Here is an 18,214-nt window from a genome sequence, read left to right as displayed (position 1 = left end):
ATGCTCGTGTCTCTGTTGGGTCCGGCACCTGGCGCCTTATTTTGTCTATTTATTATACACATGACAGCTAATTATAAAATAACGTGTGTGCGCGCATTTAAAGCAAAAGAAAGTCTTATTAGAGGTAAAATAACCATTTTCTCTCTCTGTTGTTATGTGTGTGTGTGCGTGTGTAATTTGACACCGTGCCGGTTCTCACACACACTCTCTCGCCTTTAATGCACACACACTGCTCTACACAAAAACACTGCTCTGTCGCGATTCTTTTCAAAGGTAAAGTGCAGGTTTATGTGTTTGTTTTTTTACGTTACAGCAGTTACTCCGTTAGTATGCGCTCACACGAGTGTCATTACTGATGTTCCTTGCAAATTTTTCAGACCAAACAGTCTTTCCGTTAATGCCTACGGCGATTTATTTTTACTTTTTTTTAATGGTAAAGTGCAGGTTAATTTGTTTTATTTTAACTTTATATTGTGTCTTAATTATTTTTATGTATTTATTTTTTTGGGCTGTGGAATGAATAATTTAAGATTACATTATTTCTTATGAAAAAATTAAATTTGGTTTAATTCCACTTTCGGAATAAATTATGCTCGTAATCCAAGGTTCCACTGTGTGTATGTGTGTGTGTGCGTGTGCGTGTGTGTGTGTGTATATAACAAAACTTCTTTAGAATAAAAGTTTATCACCTCATGTGGTTTGGACTTTCTGTCTATAATGGAGAGTGTTGGTAAGTACAGTGCCTTCTCTGAATTTCTCCTCTCATCTTATGCTTATCTTAGCATGCATGGTAGGGGAGAGTGTAGCCAGACAACACAGAATGGTGGTGTGCAAAATAACCTTGGTGGTGAGGAAGGCGAAGAGGACAAAGGCAGAGCAGTGGACAAAGTGGTGGAAGCTGAGAAAGGAAGAATGTTGTGAAATCTTTAGGGAGGAGTTGAGACAGGCCATGGGTGGTCAGGAGGTGCTTTCAGTTGACTGGACAACTACAGCCAATGTGATCAGGGAGACAGGTAGGAGGGTACTTGGTGTATCATCAGGTAAGGGGAAAGTGGACAAGGAGACTTGGTGGTGGAATGAGGAGGTCCAGGAGTGTATACAGGGAAAGAGGCTAGCTAAGAAGAAGTGGGACACTGAGAGGACTGAAGAGAGTAGACAGGAGTACAGGGAGATGCAGAGTAAGGTGAAGGTAGAGGTGGCAAAGGCCAAACAAAGAGCATATGAGGACTTGTATTCTAGGCTAGACAGTAAGGAGGGAGAGGGGGATCTGTACAGGTTGGCAAGGCAGAGAGATAGAGATGGGAAGGATGTGCAGCAGGTTAGAGTGATTAAAGATAGAGATGGAAATGTACTGACAGATGCCAGGAGGGTGATGGGAAGATGGAAGGAGTACTTTAAGGAGTTGATGAATGAGGAAAACGAAAGAGAACAAAGAGTAGAAGAGGTGACTGTTGTGGAACAGGAAGTAGCAAATATTGGTAGAAGTGAGGTGAGAAGGGCGTTGAAGAGGATGAAGAGTGGAAAGGCTGTTGGTCCTGATGACATACCTGTGGAGGTATGGAAGTGCTTAGGAGAGGTGGCAGTAGAGTTTTTGACAAGTTTGTTTAACAAGATCTTGGAGAGTGAGAGGAATGGAGGAGAAGTGTATTGGTGCCAATTTTTAAGAACAAGGGAGATGTGCAAAGCTGTGGCAATTATAGAGGTATAAAGCTAATGAGCCAGACAATGGCTCTAATGGATCCAAGATGGCGGCGCGGCAGTAGCACGCAGCGGCCGCTCCGGAGCCAAAATGGTGCTACTTTGTTTACGTTTTGTGTGTAGCGCGTTTATTTTACTATGTGTATGGATATCGTCGCAACTGGTGTCCGTACATACAACAGCCAGACACTTTTCAACCTAAATAACCCGGTTAATGTTATCCGCGATGAGCTGCGGGAAAAGCTACGCGACCTCGGCTTGCTGCGTGAACCAGGCCTCGAAGCCTCGGCGTTGCCTGATGCAGGAGGCCGGAGGAAGGGTCATCGGAAGCGGTGCGCGAGGAAGCGGAAGCGCGGCAAGCGGGCGGGAGTCTGTGCTAGGCTAAAAACAAACCCTAGCCGGCCGGCTCTCCCGTCCATCATCTTATCCAACGTCTGCTCTCTGGACAATAAACTGGACTACATCCGACTCCAGCAGGCTACACAGCGTGAGGTTAGAGACTGCTGTGTCTTTGTTTTCACGGAGACATGGCTCAGCGACAGAGTACCGGACGCCGCTATTCAGCTAGACGGGCTAGCCTCGTTTCGCGCCGACAGGAATACAGCTCTGTGCGGTAAGACTCGCGGTGGCGGCTTATGTGTTTACATCAACACGAAATGGTGCAAGAACTCTGTGCTAGTTTCTAGTTATTGCTCATTGCTAGTGGAGTTTGTGATTGTTAGATGCAGACCTTTTTATTTACCACGAGAATTCACCACTGTTTTCATTATCGGAGTGTACATTCCACCTAGCGCTAATGCTAAGGAAGCGCTATGGGAATTGTATACTAAGATCAGTGAACTGCAAAATACACACCCGGATGGACTGTTTATTGTTGCTGGAGATTTCAACCATGCAAATCTCAAGTCAGTGCTTCCTAGATTCCATCAGTATGTGGATTTTGCAACGAGAGGGAAAAACACGCTGGATCTTGTTTACACAAACATCCCCGGCGCATATCGGGCAGAGCCCCGCCCCCACCTCGGCTACTCAGACCACATCTCTGTTATGCTAATTCCAGCATACAGACCACTCGTCAGGCGCTCAAAACCGGTTCTGAAGCAGGTGAGAACCTGGCCGGCAGGAGCCATCTCTGCTCTTCAGGACTGTTTCGAGTGCACTGACTGGAACATGTTTAGGGAGGCTGCAACTTACGGCGACTTCACTGACTTGGAGGAGTACACGTCATCAGTGACCAGCTACATCAACAAGTGCACCGATGACGTTACTGTCTCCAAGAGCATCATCTCACGACCCAACCAGAAACCGTGGATTACTGCGGAAGTGCGTGCACTTCTGAGGACCAGAGACTCTGCCTTCAAAGCGGGAGACAAGGTGGCCCTCAGAACAGCAAGGGCCAAACTTTCTCGGGCCATCAGAGAGGCAAAGCGCGCACACGCCCAGAAAATCCACAATCACTTCAGGGACAGCGGTGACACACGGCGCATGTGGCAGGGCTTACAAGCCATCACAAACTACAGGGCGACATCACCTGCCTGTGACAGTGACGGCTCCCTCCCAGATGCGCTGAACAACTTTTATGCTCGGTTTGACAGGCAGAACAACGTAGCGGCGAGGAAGACCACCCCTCCTCCGAACGACCAGGTGCTGTGTCTCACTACAGCTGAGGTGAGGAAAACTCTACGCAGAGTCAACCCACGTAAAGCTGCTGGACCAGACAACATCCCAGGCAGAGTGCTCAGAGAATGTGCTGAACAGCTGGCAGATGTTCTCACCGACATCTTTAACATCTCTCTGAGCAGCGCCGTCGTTCCCACGTGCTTCAAGGCCACCACCATCGTCCCCGTGCCCAAGAAGTCTACTGTGTCCTGTCTCAATGACTACCGTCCCGTTGCACTCACACCCACCATCATGAAGTGCTTCGAGCGGCTCGTCATGAGACACATAAAGTCCCTGCTGCCCTCCTCACTGGACCCACTGCAATTTGCGTACCGTCCTAACCGCTCAACGGACGACGCAATCTCCACTACACTCCATCTTGCCCTCACACACCTTGACAAGAAGGACACATATGTTCGAATGCTGTACATAGATTTCAGCTCAGCATTCAACACTATCATCCCCCAACAACTGATTGGGAAGCTGAACCTGTTGGGCCTGAACACCTCCCTCTGCAACTGGATCCTGGACTTTCTGACCGGTAGGCCTCAGTCAGTACGGATCGGGAACTGCACCTCCAGCACCACCACACTGAGCACTGGGGCCCCACAAGGCTGTGTGCTTAGTCCCCTGCTGTTCACACTGCTGACTCACGACTGTGTAGCAACACACAGTTCGAACCACATCATTAAGTTCGCTGATGACACGACCGTGGTGGGTCTCATTAGCAAGAACGACGAGTCAGCGTACAGAGAGGAAGTGCAGAGGCTAACAGACTGGTGTAAAGACAACAACCTGTCTCTAAATGTTGACAAGACAAAGGAGATGGTTGTTGACTTTAGGAGGACACGAGGCGACCATTCTCCGCTGAGCATCAACGGCTCCTCTGTGGGAATTGTCGAAAGCACCAAATTCCTGGGTGTCCACCTAGAGAAGGACCTCAGCTGGTCCCTCAACACCAGCTCCCTACAGAAGAAAGCCCAACAGCGTCTCTTCTTTCTGAGAAGACTGAGGAAGGCCCAGCTTCCACCACCGATCCTGACCACCTTCTATAGAGGAACTATCGAGAGCATCCTGAGCGGCTGCATCACTGTCTGGTTTGGGAATTGTGCCATATCGGATCGCAAAACCCTACAACGGATAGTGAGGACAGCGGAGAAGATCATCGGGGCCTCTCTCCCCTCTATTGAAGACATCTACACCACACGCTGCATCCGCAAAGCCACCAGCATTGTGGCTGATCGGACACACCCCTCTCACACACACTTTACACTCCTGCCATCTGGAAAAAGGTACCGAAGCATTCGGGCACACACATCCAGGCTGTGCAACAGCTTTTTTCCACAAGCCATCCGTCTCCTCAACAAAAAGGGACTGGACTGATAAACACAAACACACTCACACACACACAAACACAAACATTATCACACAGCTTAACTCAACTACCTCAAAATATTGAGACTGGACTGACTAATCAACACAAGTGCAGACACACTGACCTACACCACCAAATTATCGTACACACCAACCTGTAAATGCTTCACTGTTTTTAACAATCTTTTTGCACAATGATCATTACTGGACTACATTTTTGCACTAATTCCTCAAATCTTGCTGCTGTTTTAAGGAATGTTTACGTTTACCCACTACCTCAACACCATATTTTATGTTCTGTTATGTCGTGGTTGCGCACTGTCACTTTGTTGTTGCTCTTGTTTGCACATTTGCACGTGCACTTTATGTTGTCTGTAAAAATGTTACTTAGCTAGTTAGTTTTTGTTAATTTATGTTGTAATTTATGTTAGATCTCTCTGTCCTGTCTCTGCTAGCCAGTTAACTAGGCCTCTTGGTTAGCTAGTTTAGTGTCTCTGTTAATTTATGTTGTAAGTTTATGTTGCATGTAGCACCTTGGTCCTGGAGGAACGTTGTTTCGTTTCACTGTGTACTAACTGTATATGGTTGTAATGACAATAAAGCCTACTTGAACTTGAACTTGAACTTGATGAAGCTGTGGGAAAGAGTAGTGGAAGCTAGGTTAAGGGCAGAGGTGAGCATTTGTGAGCAGCAATATGGTTTTATGCCTAGAAAGAGTACATCAGATGCAGTATTTGCTTTGAGGATGCTGGCGGAGAAGTACAGAGAAAGTAACAGGGAGTTGCATTGTGTCTTTTTCGATGTAGAGAAAGCGTATGACAGGGTGCCAAGAGAGGAGCTGTGGTATTGTATGAGGAAGTCTGGAGTGGCAGAGAAGTATGTTAGAGTGGTGCAGGACATGTATGAGAGCTATAAGACAGTGGTAAGATGTGCTGTAGGTGTGACAGAAGAGTTTAAGGTGGAGGTGGGTCTGCATCAAGGATCAGCTCTAAGCCCCTTTTTGTTTGCTCTGGTGATGGACAGGATGACAGATGAGGTAAGACAGGAGTCCTCATGGACTATGATGTTTGCAGATGACATTGTGCTCTGTAGCGAGAGCAGGGAACAGGTGGAGGAAAATTTGGAGAGGTGGAGGTATGCCCTGGAAAGCAGAGGAATGAAGGTTAGCCGCAGCAAGACGGAATACATGTGTGTAAATGAGAGTGACCCAGGAGGATCGGTGAGGCTACAGGGAGCAGAGGTAAAGAAGGTGCAGGATTTTAAGTACTTGGGGTCAACGGTCCAGAGCAACGGGGAGTGTTCAAAGGAGGTGAAGAGGCGGGTACAGGCAGGTTGGAATGGGTGGAGAAAAGTGTCAGGTGTGTTGTGCGATAAAAGAGTATCAGCGAGAATGAAAGGAAAGGTGTACAGGACAGTGGTGAGACCAGCGATGCTCTACGGCTTAGAGACAGTGGCGATGAAGAAAAGACAGGAGGCAGAGTTGGAGGTAGCAGAGCTAAAGATGTTGAGGTTCTCTTTGGGAGTGACAAGGATGGATAGGATTAAGAATGAGTTTATCAGAGGGACAACCCACGTTAGATGTTTTGGAGATAAAGTCAGAGAGGCCAGATTGAGGTGGTTTGGGCATGTTCAGAGGAGAGATTGTGAATATATCGGTAGAAGGATGCTGAGGTTGGAACTGCCAGGCAGGAGGTCTAGAGGAAGACCAAAGAGGAGATTTATGGATGCAGTGAGAGAGGACATGAAGTTAGTTGGTGTGAGAGAAGAGGATGCAGAGGATAGGGTTAGATGGAGGCAGATGATTCGCTGTGGTGACCCCTGAAAGGGAACAGCCGAAAGACAAAGATCTTATGCTTATCTTAATTCCCAGAGGACATCGGGTCGAAGACTAGGAATCACGGTGGTCTATATGGATATTATATTATCTATTAAAAGCAGCTGTCATTATTGTCTTTTTACAGATTTGAGCTAAACTTATTCAAGCTTGGCCGTTTTCACACAATGTTGTGTGGAGTGCTTTATCGTCCACCCAAGTATAATAAAGACTTTTTAATTGACTTCTGGCCAAAGACTTTTTAAGCTTAATCGATTCGTTTGGTTTTGAGCAGTCAGTCTGGCCCCACACAGGAGCAAGGGCACACCACTGATCTGGTTTTATCTTACGGATTATCTGTTTCTAATATTAAAGTCTGAGATCCAGTATTTTCTGATCATATGCCAGTTTTGTTTGGTTCGTTTAATGCAATTCTTAATGGTCCCCAATTGTTAGTTTCAACAGCTTTAATGCAGTGTGTGAACTTTCTCTAGTTTTTTATTGATAAGGTTTCTTCTACAAGAGTGCTTATTACTGTACATCTCCTGCATGTGACACATCAATCTCAATTTCTGTCTCTAGCTGTTTTTTTTAGCCTATTTCTCTTTCTTTTCTGTCAAAGATTGTTGATATTATAAATCCTGCAGGTTCTCCTGCTGATCAAGTTCCTCCACATCTTTTTAAAGAGTTGGCTCCCATTCTAGGTCGTATAGTTTTAAATATTATAAATAGCAGCTTGGGATCTGGGGTGGTACCCAGAAATTTGTTAAAGAAACCTAATCTTGACCCTGAATAAATTTCGCTATGATCGTATAGTGGTTAGTACTTGGCGTTGTCGGCAGCATTCAGGTTTGAGGAAGGCATTGGAGAATCTCATTGATAAAACATTTTCTGTTAGCCTTGAAGATCTAGAGTCCTCATCAGCTCCTCTGACATATGGGGACCCACAGGGTTCCATCCTTGCACCCCTTCTTTACTTATTGTATTTGTTTCCGCTCGGCTATATCCTGATAAAACATGGCATCTCCTTTCACTGCTATGCAGATGATAGTCAGCTTTATCTCCTTCAGTACTCTATCAAGGCTCATAAAGACAGTTAGCCATGATTTGTTAAATTTTGATGATAAAAAGAGGTTTTGGTGTTTATCCTGGTTGCCAGGGGTAAAGTTCCACCTCTGGATTTGGAAACTTTGGAGCAATATGTTAAACACACAGCATCAAATTTAGGTGTTGGGCTAATAGTTTGACCTTTCTAAAATAGTGAATTTTTTTTGACCAGTCATTGTATTCTCTGTTATTATTATTATTATTATTATTATTATTATTAATTAATTTATTTATTTCCCTGAAACACATGAAGGCTACTTTCTACCATTCAGCCAGGAGGGCCAAGGGCTATCATGTGTTTCCTCCGAACCACATGACACCGTTGGGGCGGCATAACACACTCGGAGGACAGTGCTATCCGCTCCTTCCACGTGCACAAGCTCACAGATGCCCCGAATGGGGTAGAGCCGTGATTAATGTGGGAGCACTAAGTACCTCTCATCCCTCCCCAATTCAATTGGGTGAAGGGACCCAATTAATCAGGGCTAGAGTTTATGAGAAACAGTTTTCAGGGGAATATCTTGGACGGAGAGCGTGACTCTCTGCCCCACCCTGTACTTAGGGGCCTGAGAGCGCCTGCCGTCTGCTTGTTCCTTGTACCTCTTGCCGACCTGCAATTGCGTTTTTCTTGCTTGCAGCCAGGTCTTTTTTCAGTGTTGGTTGAAGTCTTGGACAGATGGGATGTTGAACTTCTCATCCTAGGATGGAAAAAAAAATGGCTGAAAACCTAAACAGTACTGGAAGGGTGACAGGCCGGTTGATGACGAGACCTGGGAGTTGACCATGATGCAGGCGTGACCGTTAGACGCGGGTAACCCTGTGACGAAGTCCTAAGCAATGTTGAACCATCGGTGGTGTGGAATAGGCAGGGTAGAGCCATGTTGGCATGTTTGGACCTCACACAGATGCACGTACCACCACAAATTTGAAAACGTTATCCTTGAGTGTGGGCCACTAAATCCGCTGCTGGGTCTGCGCGAGAGTGCGGGTCGCGCCAGGGTGACAGGAGAGTTTAGAGATGTGGGACTACCCCAGGACCTAATGATTCATTGGGAGAGGAACGATGAGGAGGAGCATTGCTAGGCCCCAGCACATGGGTCAGGACTCGCTTAACCTTTGTGTTGAAAGATCGTCTGGCTTGGAGTTTTTGGATCCTGGGCAATGGGAGACAGTGAAGTCAAATCTACTTAAGAACAAGGGGCATCAAGCCTGGCAGCCATTGAGCGGGAGTGGGCCAGCATGCGACAGCTTGGAGCTTGGTAGGTTCCATCTTGATGCCTTTGGGGCCAATAAAAAAACCCAAGGAACGTGGTAGACGTGGTGTGGAACTCGCATTTCTCTGCTTTTATGAACAGATTGTTCTCCAGCAGTCTCTGCAGCACCTGCCGAACGTGGTGTTGGTGTTTCTCTAGGTCCCGAGAAAAGATCAAAATGTCATCAAGGTAAACAACAACTGAGAAATCGAGGAAGTCCCTGAGGACATTGTTAATAAGGGCCTGGAAGACATTAGTCGGGCATTAGTCAGGCCAAAGGGGACCACCAGGTATTCATATGTCCAGTTGGAGTGTTGAAGACCGTCTTCCATTCATTTCCCTCTCAAATGCGGACGAGGAAATACATGTGGTTTAAATCCAGTTGTGAATCCAGAGTCAAATCCAGAGTGAAAATCTTGGCTCCCTGGAGGAGTTCAAAGGCAGTGGCTACAGTATTAATGGGAGAGGGTATCGGTTCTTAACTGTGATGTCATTCATGTCCATATAATATATGCAAGGATGAAGGGAACCATCTTTTTTGCCCAAGAAGAACCCAGGCCTCCGCTGGGGAGGAGAAAGGGCGAATGATCTCTGCTGCGAGAGACTTCATGATGTATTGGTTCATTGCCTCATGTTTCATGGGTGACAGTTATTCAGGTTACAGTCCAAGCCTGAGTCAACCCATACCTGCACCGGGTGGGGGCACTGTTCATGAATAAGAAAGATAGGGAGCAGGCAGCATTGGTCTGGAAGCCTTCTTACATTTACATTTACATTTAGGCATTTGGCAGATGCTCTTATCCAGAGCGACTTACAAAAAGTGCTTTAATGTTTACAACATTGGATACATACTTACACTGGGTTAACTAGGTTAATAACTAAGTACCATTAGTCCAACACATCTGAGAAGGGGGGGGGGGGGTTAGTCCAAGTACTGGAGAAACAGATGCGTCTTGAGTCGTCGTTTAAAGATAGTCAAAGTCTCTGATGTACGGACATCTAGAGGAAGTTCATTCCACCACCTAGGTGCCAGAACAGAAAAGAGCCTGGATGAATGCCGCCCTCGATCCCTGAGAGATGGTGGGATGAGGCGAGCAGTGCTGGAGGATCGGAGGGAACGTGGTGCAGTGCGTGGTGTAATTAGCGCAGAGAGGTAAGTGGGTGCTGGGCCATTTTTAGCTTTGTAGGCAAGCATCAGTGTTTTGAATTTGATGCGGGCAGCTACAGGAAGCCAGTGCAGGGAGCGGAGGAGTTGGGTGGTGTGGGAGAACTTGGGAAGGTTAAAAACGAGTCGTGCTGCTGCATTCTGGATCAGTTGCAGAGGACGAATCGTGGACAAGGGCAGGCCTGCCAGGAGTGAGTTGCAGTAGTCCAGTCTTGAAATAACAAGGGACTGAACAAGCACCTGAGTAGCCTGTGAAGAAAGAAATGGGCGAATTCTTCTGATATTGTAAAGAAGAAATCGACAAGAGCGAGTAAGGTTAGCGATGTGTGGGGAAAATGACAGATGATTGTCCACGGTTACCCCAAGATTGCGGGCAGTGGTTGAGGGAGTGATTTGGTTGTTGTCCATGGATATCACAAGGTCTTGACCTGGAGATGAGTCACAAGGGATAAACAACAGTTCGGTTTTACTGAGATTGAGCTTCAGCTGATGAGCAGCCATCCAAAATGAGATGTCTGCCAGACATGCTGAGATCCGGGTGGAAACCTGAGTGTCAGAGGGAGGAAAGGAGAGAACAAGTTGGGTGTCGTCTGCATAACAGTGGTATGAGAATCCATGCGTGCGATGATATGACCTTACCAAGAGACCGGGTATAGAGAGAGAACAGAAGAGGACCAAGTACTGAGCCCTGCGGGACACCAGTAGAGAGTCTACGTGGGGCAGATGTAGATCCCCTCCATGTTACCTCATATGACCTATCTTTTAGGTAAGAAGCAAACCATTGCCACGCTGTTCCACAAATTCCAAGGCTTGTAAGAATAGATAATAAAATCTTGTGGTTTACGGTGTCAAATGCAGCTGACAGGTCCAGGAGGATGAGGACAGATGAAAGTTTAGCAGATCTAGCAGCATGGAGCTTCTCAGTGACTGACAGAAGGGCAGTCTCTGTGGAATGTGCCACTTTGAATCCAGATTGGTTTGGGTCATTAAGGTTGTTCTGTGAGAGATAAAGAGACATTTGATTATAAACCGTTCTTTTAAGAATTTTGGAAATAAAAGAGAGCAGTGATACCGGGCGATAGTTGTTAACTTCTGATGGGTCCAGGCAGGGTTTCTTGAGGATGGGAATAACCCTCGCCTTATTAAAAGCGGCAGGAACATGACCAGATGATATGGATTGGTTGATGATGGCTGTGGTGAAGGGAAGGAGGTCTCGTGAGATGGCCTGGAGCATTGTGGAAGGGATTGGGTCTAATGAACAGGTGGTGGGGTTAGATGACGAGATGATCTGTTGAATCTCGTCAGATGACAAGTTGGAAAATTCTGCTAAAGGAGGGAAGGAAAGGTCCTGAGGTTCTGCCGTAGGAGTTTGGTTGAGAGCGAAGGACTGGCGAGGGAGACTGAAGAGGACTGAAGAGGGAGAAGGAAAGAGGATTGGAGTTTATCAGATGGAAGGTTGAAATCTCCTAGAACAGTGAGAGGAGTGTTAGCAGAAGGAAAAAGACTAAGAAGTATGTCCATTTCATCTAGAAAGTTTCCTAGAGAGCCAGGAGGACAGTAAATAACTAAGATGTGGAGGTTAATTGGAGAGGTTACCTTAACTGCATGAAATTCAAATGATGAAAAACTGAGATGAGACAGGGTGATGGGCGAGAAGGACCATCTCTTGGACAAGAGGAGACCCGTACCACCACCTCTGCCAGTTTCTCGTGGAGTGTGAGAAAATACATAGGCAGAGGATAGGCAGCCGGTGTAGCTGAGTTCTGAGAAGATATCCAGGTCTCAGTTAGTGCCAGAAAGTCAAAAGAGTAATGAGTAGCTAGGGCAGAGATAAAGTCTGCTTTCTTTACAGCAGATTGGCAGTTCCAGAGCCCACCTACCACCAGTGCAGGACAATGAGACAGTACTGGAGGGTAGATGAGGTTTCTGGGAGATCTGCCTCTGCTGTGTGAGTAAAAGCATCTTGGTCTGTGAGAACTGACAGAGATAGGTTGAAGACACATGCTAGACTGAGGTAACTGTCTTAAACTCTTGTTTGCCAAGAAGTTACAAGTTTTTATAATCAATTCTCTGTGCACTACCTTTGTTGCAGGATATTCTTATTAACCGCTACAGACACAAGCGGAGACACCTTCAATATATGTAGCTAAGCCCTGCCCACAATTCACACCTTAAGGAAGCCTGAAACTACTCTTGATTAATTACCTGAGAACTAATTGCTTTAGACCTACTTCAATCACACTGCAATCAACACTACCAAACAGCAAAAACTAGGTACAGTATACAGTATGAACTAATTGTGTTTTCAAAAACAGTACAAAAGTTAAAAACCTACCTTACCAGTGGAGAAGAATCCAATTTAGAAAACTAAAGCACACACTTCTTGGAGTCACGCCCTCTAGTGCTCCCGGCTGAACTAGAGGGCGCCTCCTTTTACTAGACAGTCTTTAAGTACTGTGGGTGATTTCCCGGACTAAAAACAGGCCCCTTCAACTTGACGGTGTCATCGCTCCTCCGGGGAGATGCGGGTTCTGTCTAGTTGCATGAGTTCATCTTGAAGGTCAGCTAGTGGAGAGGAGGGTCAAGGCAAACAAATCCGAATCGAGAGACTGAAGGCGGACAAACAAGTAACAAAGCGAGCTTGGCAACGTGAGCATAAAGAAATGAAAATGTGGTACAATACACACAATAATCCAGCAGTTTCAATATCCGGGGTTAAACAGGAAGGGGTAAGCAAACTCAAGAGCATCCTTATTAAGAATTTCGAAGGAGAGTCATCCGGTGTGCTACCGTAACGGAATGACAGACTCGACAGACTAGATTGAGAAAAAACCCGAACGGGCATTTTATTAGCAGTTTTAAAAAATGGAAGAATGGAAATGAGAAACCGGGTTGGCTTAGCTGTGAGGTTGAAGCTGGTGGACGAGATGACAAACAGGGGAGACACAGAACGAGGAGCAGACACTGGACTGTAGACAAGACAGACAACACAGAATGGTGGTGTGTAAAATAACCCTGGTGGTGAGGAAGGTGAAGAGAACAAAGGCAGAGCAGAGGACAAAGTGGTGGAAGCTAAAAAAGAATTAATGTTGTGTAGTCTTTAGGGTGGAGTTGAGACAGGCTATGGGTGGTCAGGAGGTGCTTTCAGTTGACTGAACAACTACAGCCAATGTGATCAGGCAGACAGGTAGAAGGGCACTTGGTGTATCATCAGGTAAGGGGAAAGTGGACAAGGAGACTTGGTGGTGAAATGAGGAAGTCCAGGAGTCTATACAGGAAAAGAGGCTAGCTAAGAAGAAGTGGGATACTGAGAGGACTGAAGAGAGTAGACAGGAGTACAGGGAAATGTACAGTAAGGTAAAGGTAGAGGTGGCAAAGGCCAAACAAAGAGCATATGAGGACTTGTATGCTAGGCTAGACAGTAAGGAGGGAGAGGTGGATCTGTACAGGTTGGCAAGGCAGAGAAATAGAGATGGGAATGATGTGCAGCAGGTTAGAGTGATTAAAGATAAAGATGGAAATGAGGGTGATGGGAAGATGGAAGGAGTACTTGGGAGTTGATGAATGAAAAAAACAAAAGAGAACAAATAGTAGAAGAGGTGACTTGTGGAACAGGGAGTAGCAAATATTAGTAGTGAGGTGAGAAGGGCGTTGAAGAGGATGAAGAGTGGAAAGGCTGTTGGTCCTGATGACATACCTGTGGAGGTATGGAAGTGCTTAGGAAAGGTGGCAGTAGAGTTTCTGACTAGTTTGTTTAACAATATTTTGGAGAGTGAGAGGATTCCAGAGGAATGGAGGAGAAGTGTATTGGTGCCAATTTTTAAGAACAAGGGAGATGGGCAAAGCTGTGGCAATTATAGAGGTATAAAGCTAATGAGCCAGACAATGAAGCTGGGGGAAAGAGTAGTGGAAGCTAGGTTAAGGGCAGATGTGAGCATTTGTGAGCAGCAATATGGTTTTATGCCTATAAAGAGTACATCAGATGCAGTATTTGCTTTGAGGATGCTGGCGGAGAAGTACAGAGAAGGTAACAGGGAGTTGCATTGTGTCCTTTTAGATTTAGAGAAAGCGTACGACAGGGTGCCAAGAGAGGAGCTGTGGTATTGTATGAGAAGGTCTGGAGTGGCAGATAAGTATGTTAGAGTTCTGCAGGATATGTATGAGAGCTGTAAGACAGTGGTGAGATGTGCTTTAGGGGTGACAGAAGAGTTCAAGGTGGGTCTGCATCAAGGATCGGCTCTAAGCCCCTTTTTGTTTGCTCTGATGATAGACAGGATGACAGATGAGGTAAGACAGGAGTCTCCATGGACTATAATGTTTGCAGATGACATTGTGCTTTGTAGCGAGAGCAGGGAACAGGTGGAGGAAAATTTGGAAAGGTGGAGGTATGCTCTGGAAAGCAGAGGAATGAAGGTTAGCTGCAGCAAGACAGAATACATGTGTGTAAATGAGAGGGAACCAAGAGGATCGGTGAGGCTACAGGGAGCAGAGGTAAAAAAGGTGCAGGATTTTAAGTACTTGGGGTCAATGGTCCAGAGCAACGGAGAGTGTTCAAAGGAGGTGAAGAGGCAGGTACAGGCAGGTTGGAATGGGTGAAGAAAAGTGTCAGGAGTGTTGCGCGATAAAAGAGTATCAGCAAAGGAAAGGAAAGGTGTACAGGACAGTGTTGAGACCAGCAATGTTCTACGGCTTAGAGACAGTGGCGCTGAAGAAAAGACAGGAGGCAGAGTTGGAGGTAGCAGAGCTGAAGATGTTGAGGTTCTCTTTCGAAGTGACAAGGATGGATGGGATCAAGAATGAATTCATCAGAGGGACAACCCACGTTAGATGTTTTGGAGATAAAGTCAGAGAGGCCAGATTGAGGTGGTTTGGACATGTTCAGAGGAGAGATTGTGAATATATTGGTAGAAGGATGCTGAGGTTGGAACTGCCAGGCAGGAGGTCCAGAGGAAGACCAAAGAGGAGATTTGTTGGTGTGTTTGTGTATGTGCGTGTAGCTAAAGTAAGAGGAGACTCTTACTTTCAGCCCTCCCATCTCCCCCTTCTCATCTTACACAGTGAACCCTTCTCCTCTCCTATTTGAATTTCACACACACACACACACACACACACACACACACTACATATATATTATATATATATATATATATATATATATATATATATATATATATATATATTCCTTAATGTTTTGTAGATAGTGTACAATAAAAGTAATGTAACCAGTATAAGGTGCCAAGGTGCCATATAGGGTTTAAGCAGTTAGTAGTATAACCTATATGTATGTGTGACTGTTTCATATAAGTGTATGCAAGTGTTTTATGTATGTGCATGAGTAAAGTTTGATCCACACAAATTCTGATTAGCCATAACATTAAAATCCCTAAAGCTTGCTCAGTTTTGCCTGTGCTTGATGGGTTTCCTCCTGTTAATCCTGTTTTCTCCCATGGTCCAAAAACATGCCAATTCGGCTAACTGAAATTTTACAAATTGCCCATAGTGTGTAAGTGAGTGTGTGAATGAATCTGGGCTTGTGCCCCCATCCATGGTGTATTCTGTCTATAAATTAATGTGGTTTGCTTCTTTTCAGCATTAGATGTCATCAGGTATAGGCGACAACTTTGTCTACGTCTATTGCAAGAAAGTGACCTTTTATGATTCTATTTCTAGTTATAAGTTACCTTACCTGATCCTGTAACAGTACAGTATATATGTACAGTTCCAGTCAAAAGTATGGACATGCCTTCAATGTTTTTGCTTTGTGATTTACTTTGTACAATATAGAACAATAGGGGATATTTCAAAACATCTATTATTAGGGAATTAAGTAACAACAACATTCTAAAATTGTTCTTAGTAGCCCTATAAATAGTATTTTAATAGTATTTATTTATTTATGAATAATTTTTTTATACACACTTCAGAAAATAATATATTATAATCAGTGCCGGCTAGCGCAAAATGTTTTTTTGGGGAGGGTGCAAGCTAAATTAAATTTTAACTTTTAATAATCACCTGTAAAAAGCCATAGGAAGTGCTGGAAAAGCACAGAGTGTAAGCTCGGCCGCGATTCACTTAACTGCTGCTTAATTAGAAGATCAGGTCGATCTGGTCCAAGCTCTTTAACTTTTTTTCTTTCCTCGTCCAAACACCTTGCGAATGGGTATTTTAGCAAAAAAATGACAGAATTTTCTCTCATATTTACGTGCCTACATAGACAATAGAGTTGAGAAACCTGGATCTATTTGCGGATTTTGAATCTCTCGAGGCCCTACTTGAGTCAGTAGTGATTCTGACTGCTTTTCCGAATCCACAAAATACTTGGACTCATGAATCACACACTGAGTCCCTCGATTTCGGCTGTTTCACTACGTGCTACGAGTCACCTATAGTACCTGTATAGCATTTTGAGTCTCTTTGGTTTCTGACCATAAAAACATAAATGACAAAGAATCAAGAATTATCAATGCCAGATGTTTAATGACAAATTCAGAAATAGGAAATTAGTTTAGACAACAAATAACAAACTGCAAAAAGTACAAATAATTCAGAATTTGGCCTGTAGGCTAATGTGGATATGTCAAATATGACAAAAATTGCCTTTTATTTTAAACAAATGTAAAAAAGCTTTTAAAATAAAATATGATGATATGCATATTGTAAAATTTTATTTAAATGTATATGAAAATATGAAAATAAGAAAAAGGACTAATTAACTATATACACAGACTGATATGCAAGCCTGGTGTGCTTTATTCAGTGTGTTGGTCACAGGTTTGCATTCAGGAAGCTTAGCACCCGCACTGTAGAAGGGTTAAAAGTGCTAGTCCTGTTAGCAACAATCTGGTCTGCTTTAGAAAAGATTCTTTTACATGCAAAAGACGTGGCCACAATGCACAGCCTAGTCTTCATAACGGTGTCTAATTTTTTGTACATAAGGGCTCGAAATCTCCATTATTCCAATAGGTCAGCGGTGCGAGGGATCAGCTGTTCAGCCAAGAAGACCTTGACCTCCAGCATAGCCTCAGTGATGGGATTTTAGGTCCTTGGTCAAAAACCTGTGACACTCTCTTCAAAACCTGCCCACACTTGAGGCACAGGTTCACTTGGAGCAGCTCCACTTTCTTCTTACTCTTCTTCTGTGTTTTGTCCTCTGGGGTGTCTGTCTGTGTAGCTGCACTCACCACTCTTGCAATGGCATCCTCTGCATTTCTATCATTTACAAATACATGCTTTTTAAAACAAGGAACGGTTACTCTCTCCACTGCCCCAAACCGTTTGTCCAAATCAGCATCCAGAAAATCAACCATCTTACAGACAGTTCCATAGGTAGAGGGGTTTCTTTGTCTGTGGGCAATAATTCTTTGGAGCAATGATACTATATATGACAACCAACACAGCATGTATTTTTAAGGAAACGTACTGTATTTGACAATCACACACTCATCTCCAGTGTGACCTCCTCAAAAGGATTTAGGATTTTTCAGGTCTTCCTCACAATGTCCCATTTATTTAATGATAATGTTGCCAGCTGAGGATTAACCAGTGGGAGTGTAGAGAAGAGGGGTTCTTTGATCTCAAGAAAGTACTGTAGCATGTAAAATGTAGAGTTCCAGTGTGTTGCTACAGTACATCCTGTTTAGGCTTCAACTGGGCCTGTCCCATTTATTGTTGTATATCCTGGAGCTTTTCTGAGGCCACTGTCCTTGTCGAACATATTCAATAATTGTTTTTCACTTTCTAAATAATTAACTGAATGTCAGGTAACTGTAATGAATTTTTTACAGTTAGGTTCAGCAAGTGTGCGAAGCATCTGATGTGAGTTCACCTGAGATTTTCACTCACAGCCATTACTATATTCCTAGCATTGTCTGTGACACAAGCTTCAATTTTGTTTCTGATACCTCACTCCTTTTACAACTCTAAAATGTCAGAGGTGTGCTGCTTTGTGACCACAAAGCAGTCCAACAAATTTGACGTCAGTAACATAATGACATGTCACTGACATAGTGTCTGGTCCAGATGTCTGTTGTGAGGCATATCGCAAAATACGGATTCTTCCTTGTTTTCCCATGGTCCCTCCACTGGGGGCACTAAATGAATTCTTAAAAACCATCGAAACCTTACGGTGGCCCTAAAGTGCGA

Source organism: Clarias gariepinus, chromosome 5, assembly GCF_024256425.1.
Source record: "Clarias gariepinus isolate MV-2021 ecotype Netherlands chromosome 5, CGAR_prim_01v2, whole genome shotgun sequence".
In the NCBI taxonomy this organism is placed as follows: domain Eukaryota; kingdom Metazoa; phylum Chordata; class Actinopteri; order Siluriformes; family Clariidae; genus Clarias; species Clarias gariepinus.
This window is presented reverse-complemented; position numbering follows the sequence as displayed.